Below are 6,790 nucleotides of genomic sequence, written 5' to 3' on the forward strand. Positions count from 1 at the left end.
TGGATAATATCTTGCAGAGTGTTTTCCAACTTAGTTCCATTCTCCCCGTCACTTTCAGGTACACCACTCAGACGTAGGTTTGGTCTTTTCACATAGTCCCATATTTCTTGGAGGCTTTGCTCGTTTCTTTTTATTATTTTATCTCTAAACTTCCCTTCTCCCTTCATTTCATTCATTTCATCTTCCATCAGTGATACCCTTTCTTCCAGTTGATTGCATCGGCTCCTGAGACTTCTGCCTTCTTCACGTAGTTCTCAAAACTTGGCTTTCAGCTCCATCAGATCCTTTAAGCATTTCTCTGCATTGGTTATTCCAGTTATACATTCGTCTAATTGTTTTTCCAAGTTTTTAACTTTTTGCTATTGGTTTGAATTTCCTCCTGTAGCTCGCAGTAGTTTGATCATCTGAAGCCTCCTTCTCTCAAATCGTCAAAGTTATTCTCTGTCCAGTTTTGTTCCATTGCTGGTGAGGAACTGTGTTCCTTTGGAGAAGGAGAGGCACTCTGCTTTTTAGAGTTTCCAGTTTTTCTGCTCTGTTTTCTCCCCATCTTTGTGGTTTTATCAACTTTTGGTCTTTGATGATGGTGATGTACAGATGCGTTTTTGGTGTGGGTGTCCTTTCTGTTTGTTACTTTTCCTTCTAACAGAGAGGTCCCTCAGCTGCAGGTCTGTTGGAGTTTGCTAGAGGTCCACGCTGGACCCTTTTTTCCTGGGTATCAGCAGCAGTGGCTGCAGAACAGTGGATTTTCGTGAACCACAAATTCAGCTGTCTGATCATTCCTCTGGAAGTTTGGTCTCAGAGGACTACACGGCCGAGTGAGGTGTCCGTCTGTCCCTACAGGGGGGTGCCTCCCAGTTAGGCTGCTCGGTGTTCAGTGACCCACTTTAGGAGGCAGTCTGCCCAGTCTCAGCTCTCCAGTTGCATGCTGGGAGAACCACTACTCTCTTCAACGCTGTCAGATAATTCCTCTGGAAGTTTGGTCTCAGAGGACTACACGGCCGAGTGAGGTGTCCGTCTGTCCCTACAGGGGGGTGCCTCCCAGTTAGGCTGCTCGGTGTTCAGTGACCCACTTTAGGAGGCAGTCTGCCCAGTCTCAGCTCTCCAGTTGCATGCTGGGAGAACCACTACTCTCTTCAACGCTGTCAGATAGGGACATTTAAGTCTGCAGAGGATACTGCTGACATTTTGTGTGTCTGTGCCCTGCCCCCAGAGGTGGAGCCTACAGAGGCAGGCAGGCCTCCTGGAGCTGTTGTGGGCTCCACCCAGTTCCAGCTGCCTGGCTGCTTTGTTTACCTAAGAAAGCCTGGGCAATGGCAGGCCCCACTCCCCCAGCCTCGCTGCCGCCTTGCAGTTTGATCTCAGAGTGCCATGCTAGCAATCAGCAAGACTCTATTGGCATAAGACTCTCCAAGTCAGGTGTGGGACACAATCTCCTGGTGTGCCATTTTCCAAGCCTGTTGGAAAAGTGCAGTATTAGGGTGAGAGTGACCCGATTTTCCAGGTGCCGTCTGTCACCCCTTTCTTTGACTAGGAAAGGGAACTCCCTGACCCCTTGTGCTTCCTGAGTGAGGCAATGCCTCGCGCTGCTTCGGCTCCCACACGGTGGGCTGCACCTACTGTCCTGCACCCACTGTTTGGCACTCCCTTAGTGAGATGAACCAGTACCTCAGATGGAAATGCAGAAATCACCCGTCTTCTGCGTCGCTCACGCTGGAAGCTTTAGACTGGAGCTGTTCCTATTCGGCCATCTTGGCTCCAACCCTCATTTCATTATTTCATCATTTCATCATTTCACTTCATTTCATCATTTCATTTCATCATTTCATACCATTTCTTCATTTCATCATTTCATTTCATTTCACCATTTCACTTCGTCATTTCATTTCAGCATTTCATTTCATTTCCTCATTTCGTTCCCCCATTTCATTTCATCATTCCATTTCATCATTTCATTTCATCTCATCATTTCATTTCAGCATTTCATTTCATCATTTCACCATTTCATTTCATCTCATCATTTCATTTCATCTCATCATTTCATTTCATCTCATCATTTCATCATTTCGTTTCATCATTTCATTTCATTTCATGTCATCATTTCATTTCATTTCAGTGATACATGTATTTAAGTGTTAATGTGATGCCCAGGAGACACCCTATTTCCCTTTGTAAAACACCTCCTTCAACAAAAGTCAACCTCTCATGGCTGGCTAAGTCTACAGGGATACCAGCCTCTCTTCAACCACTCAATTTGATCCAGAACCTCAAACAGCACCTCAGTTTCTTAAAAACCTAAAACATAAACACAACACTTGGTTGTAAGTGAGCCAACAGTTTCTTGTCTCTTTCTCTGCTCAAGGCTTCAGGCCGAGTCTACCCAACTATGTTCAGTGGAAGAAAAGATCCCCTGGACAAATAAGTTTGAGAACTGTTGTTGCAGGACTTCTGAGAACCTTCAAAACACAAATCCTCATCCGCAGGGATCTTCAGGAGGGAGATGGCTGATGCAGCACAACTTTCTTTCACAGGACCATGTTGCAGAATACAGTATGAGATACAGAAAGGCAGCATTGAGTCTTTCTAAGGGCCTAGGCCTTGGTGGGGGTGGGGTAGGAGCTATCCAGATAGCATCTAATGAGGAGGAACATTCAGGTTGCTTTTTTTTTCCTTACTGGCAAAACTGTGTGTGCATCATGAATGAAGCCGGTCTCCCTTATCCATATCAAAACTAAACCCAAATTAATTGGCTAAATTGGGACTCAACACCTCCAGGAGCCATGCGGAAGAAAGCCCCACCACACTTTAAAGTAGCTTACCTCATCATATTTGATGAAAGCAAAACGCTTATGACGAGTGTGCTGCTAATACAAGTCAACAGATAATGCTGTAGGAAAAATTATTTTTCCCAATCATAGCTTCCATAGCCGACATTTTGCATTACACTTTCCCCCCTTTTTTACAATTTTAAACACAGGTCCTTTTCTCTCCTTTTTTTAAATTTTAATTTAATTATACAAGACAGACTCTCAGGATGTTGCCCAGGCTGGTCTTCAACTCCTGAGATCAAGCGATACATCCATCTCCGCCTCCCAAATTGCTGAGATTACAGGCCTGAGACACTGTGCCCGGCCTTAAACACAAATCTTAATTCATTCTTACAATTATCCTCAGGTTAGAAAAATGGAAGGGGAAGAAAAATGGCAAGCAGGTAGGCTGACTTCGGCTTCTTTATTTGGAAGGACAGTTTGCTCGGTTAAAACACACTACTGCCCACAAAGGCCAAGACAACAGAAAAATAGACATATAAATAGATTTTATATGTGACAGCAGTTTGAATGGAGACTTTTTCAATGCAAATGACAAACAGCTGTCCTTCGGAATAAATGACAATGAATTTTTTTTATCTCAACAGCTGTCCTGAGAGCATGTCTCTACATCTCTACCTGCATTCTGGAGTCAGGGAGAAAGCCAAAACGGACGACAAGACACTAGATCAGCCGTGTCCAACCCTTTGACTACAAGGACTTTTCCACCTATCTGTGGTGGTGGGTATCATGAAAATTATGCACAAACTTTTTTTTTTTAAGCTCATCAGCTATCGTTAGCAGTAGTGGATTTTGTCTGTGGCCCAGGAGCATTCTTCTTCCAATATGGCCCTGAGAAGCCAAAAGACTGGACACCTGTGCACTAGATCAAAAGGCTACTCCTTCTGGAAGCAATTGTAAAGAATTTCTGACATTATCTTGACATGAAAACCAATGGATAGTGGGACAGAATGAAAAATCTTCAAGAATTTTTCTTGTTGGTTTTTTTTTTTTTTTTTTTTGAGTCAAGGTGTTGCTCTGTGGCCCAGGCTGGAGTACACTGGCGAGATCACAGCTCAGTGCAGGCTCAAGTTCTCCTCCCGCCTCATCCACAGTAGTAGCTAGGACTACAGATGCGCACAACCACTCCTGGCTAATATTTTATTTTTTGTAGAGATAGGGTCTCACTATATTGTCCAGGTTGGTCTCAATCTCCTTGACTCAAGGGATCCAGGACAGGATAACAGGCGTGAGCCACCACACCTGGCTATGTGCATGAACTTTGAAGACAAATACAAGGCTCCACACAAGTTAAGGTTTTCCCACCTAATTTCCAGGGGATCTTTTGGTGCAAGGATGAGAAACCCTTAAAAGTACACCGACAACTCCAAAGATTCAAGAGAGTTCATTCGGGCTGAGCCAGCCCACTGGGCAGACTGACCTTCAAACAAGGCCCACCCATGACATACACCACCAGATGGCTCTCCAAGAATCTCTCCAGTTCTCAGGTTCCCTAAGGTACTGGACAGAGCTAGGAAAGCAAACCCATTTGCTTATTCCTGCACGAAACCCCTTGAGTTCAAGACCCCACAATCAGATGAGGATGGAGTGGCTCACCCTCAGTCAACAGGCCAGACTCAAGGTGGTATAATGTGTTAACCAAGGGTGTGGGACTCCAGGTCTGAATCCCAACTCAGTTCTCCTTTGATAACCACACTTTGTTAATTTTCTTTAACAGGCCTTCGGTTTCCTCACCTACAAGATGAGAAGGCTGCACCAGATGGAAATTCGGGGAGTAAGGGGACGTCCGCGCACAGCGCACAGCCCACCCCACCCACGGGCCCCTCGAGCCTCCATCAAAGTTCCCAACACGCACCCGCCCCACAAATTCTGCCCAAGGTGAGGGCTGGTCCCGGGTCCTCCGGCTGCTGCATCAGCGAGTGCAGGAGGGAGGAGAAGCCTCCAAGGGAGCGACGCGGGCTCAAGGATGCAACTGGGCCGGGAGTGAACTGGGGCCCGGAGGGAGATGTCCAGTCCGGTGCTGGAGCCCAACCCTGGTCCCTGACCCCCTTACCTCCACGGTCCATATCTCCTGCTGGGTGAGGTCCTTGGACACAGCGCACTTGGTGCGCAGCCCGCTCAGGCTGCCAACGGAGATGCCGATGACCTTCTGGAGCTGCCCACACGGCTGCAGCGCCCGCCTGGCCGCGGCCCCTGTGCCTCCCTCCGCGATAGCCGCATCACCCCCGCCACCGCCCTCCTTCTTCTCTCCCATCGGGGCCGAACGCCGCGCCGCTCTATGCAGGCTGCAGTGGCCCAGGAGCGGAGTCTGGGGCGCTGGTGTCTAGGCAAGGAACCCCCGAACCGGGAGAGCTGGACCAGGAGCGACCCTCGGCGCTGTCTTAGCCAGGACGCCAGTAGATCTGGAAGCCGAGTCTGCCGATCCCGCCCTCAGACTTGCGGCGGTGGGGCCAAAAAGCCGCGGCGGTGGGGGCAAAAACCCGCGACAGCGGGGTGAAAAAGCAGCAGTGGTAAAAACCTGCCATGGCGGGAGTAAAAAGCCGCGTTGGCAAGAAGCCGTGGCGGCGGGGAAAAAGCCGCGGTGATGGGGGCAAAAAGCCGCGGCAGCGGGGGCAAAAAGCCGCAAAAAGCCGCAGCGGCAGGCGCAAAAAGCCGCAACGGTGGGGGCAAAAAGCCGGGGCGGTGGCGGAAAAAGCCGGGGCGATGGGGGCAAAAAGCCGCGGCGGCGGGGGCAAAAAGCTGCGGTGACGGGGGCAAAAAGCCGCAGCGTCAGGGGCAATAAGCCGCAACGGCGGGGGCAAAAAGCCGCGGTGGCGGGGGTAAGAAGCCGCGGCGGCAAAAAGATGCGGCGGCGGGGGCAGAAAGCCGCGGCGGCGGGGGCAAAAAGCCGCGGCAGGAAAAACCTGAGGCAGCGGGGGAAAAAAGCCGCGGCGGCGGGGACCAAAAGCCCCAAAAAGCCGCGGCATCGGGTGCCAAAAGCCGCAAAAAGCCACGGCGGAGGGTGTAAAAAGCCGCAAAAAGCCGCGGCAGAGGGGGCAAAAAGCAGCGGAGGCAAAAAGCCACGACGGCGGGGTCATGAAGCCGCAAAAACCCTCGGCGGCAGGGGCAGAAAGCCGTGACGGCGGGGGCAAAAATCAACGGGGGCGGGGGCAAAAAGCCGTGGTGGCAGGGGCAAAAAGTAACGGGGGGGGGCTAGAAAGCCGCGGGAGGGGAGCAAGAAGCCGCGGCGGCAAAAACCCATGGCGGCAGGGGCAAAAAGCGGCTGGGGTGATAAAAAGCCGCGGCGGCGGGGGCAAGGAGCCGCGGCAGCGGGGGCAAAAAGCTGCAAAAAGCCCGGGCGGTGGGGGAAAGAAGCCGCGGCAGGAAAAACCTGCGGTGGCGGGGGGGAAAAAGCCGCAGCGGCGGGGGCGAAAAGCCGTAAAATGCCGCGGTTGCGGGGGCCAAAAGCCGCGGCGGCAAAAAACCACAAAAAGCCTGGGTGGCGAGGCAAGAAGCCGCGGCGGGAGAAACCTGTGGTGGTGGGGGCGAAAAGCCGTAAAAAGCTGCGGCGCTGGGGGCCAAAAGCCATAAAAAGCCGCGGCGGCGGTGGCAAAAAGCCGCGGCGGAAAAAGTCGCGGTGGCAGGGGCAAAAAGCCGCAAAAACCGCGGCGGCGAGGGCAAAAAGCCGTGGCTTCTGGGGCAAAAAGCCGCGGCGGCGGGGGGAGAAAGACTCAAAAAGCTGCAGCGGCAAAAAGCCGCGTCGGCGGGGGCAAAATAGTGGAAATGGGGTAGAAGGCCAGCACAGCTTGGCATTCCTGGAGTGTGATGTGGAAGGAAAAGTGCAGAGGAAGACAAACAAAGATGTAAGTAGGCTTGACTCAGTGCAGCTAAGAACCCAGATGTTATCATGATATTATCTATCAGCTGATTTTTTGTATTTTAGTAGAGAAGGGGTTTTACCACGTTAGCCAGGATGGTCTCAAATC

General features: G+C 50.9%; 1 pseudogene; it reads left to right on the forward strand.

Annotated features, from left to right (window-relative positions):
* Positions 1-4,566: 4,566 nt before the first annotated feature.
* LOC100611309 (uncharacterized) lies at positions 4,567-6,582 on the forward strand (annotated as a pseudogene).
* Positions 6,583-6,790: the final 208 nt, after the last annotated feature.

Source organism: Pan troglodytes, chromosome 8 (genome assembly GCF_028858775.2).
Source record: "Pan troglodytes isolate AG18354 chromosome 8, NHGRI_mPanTro3-v2.0_pri, whole genome shotgun sequence".
In the NCBI taxonomy this organism is placed as follows: Eukaryota; Metazoa; Chordata; class Mammalia; order Primates; family Hominidae; genus Pan; species Pan troglodytes.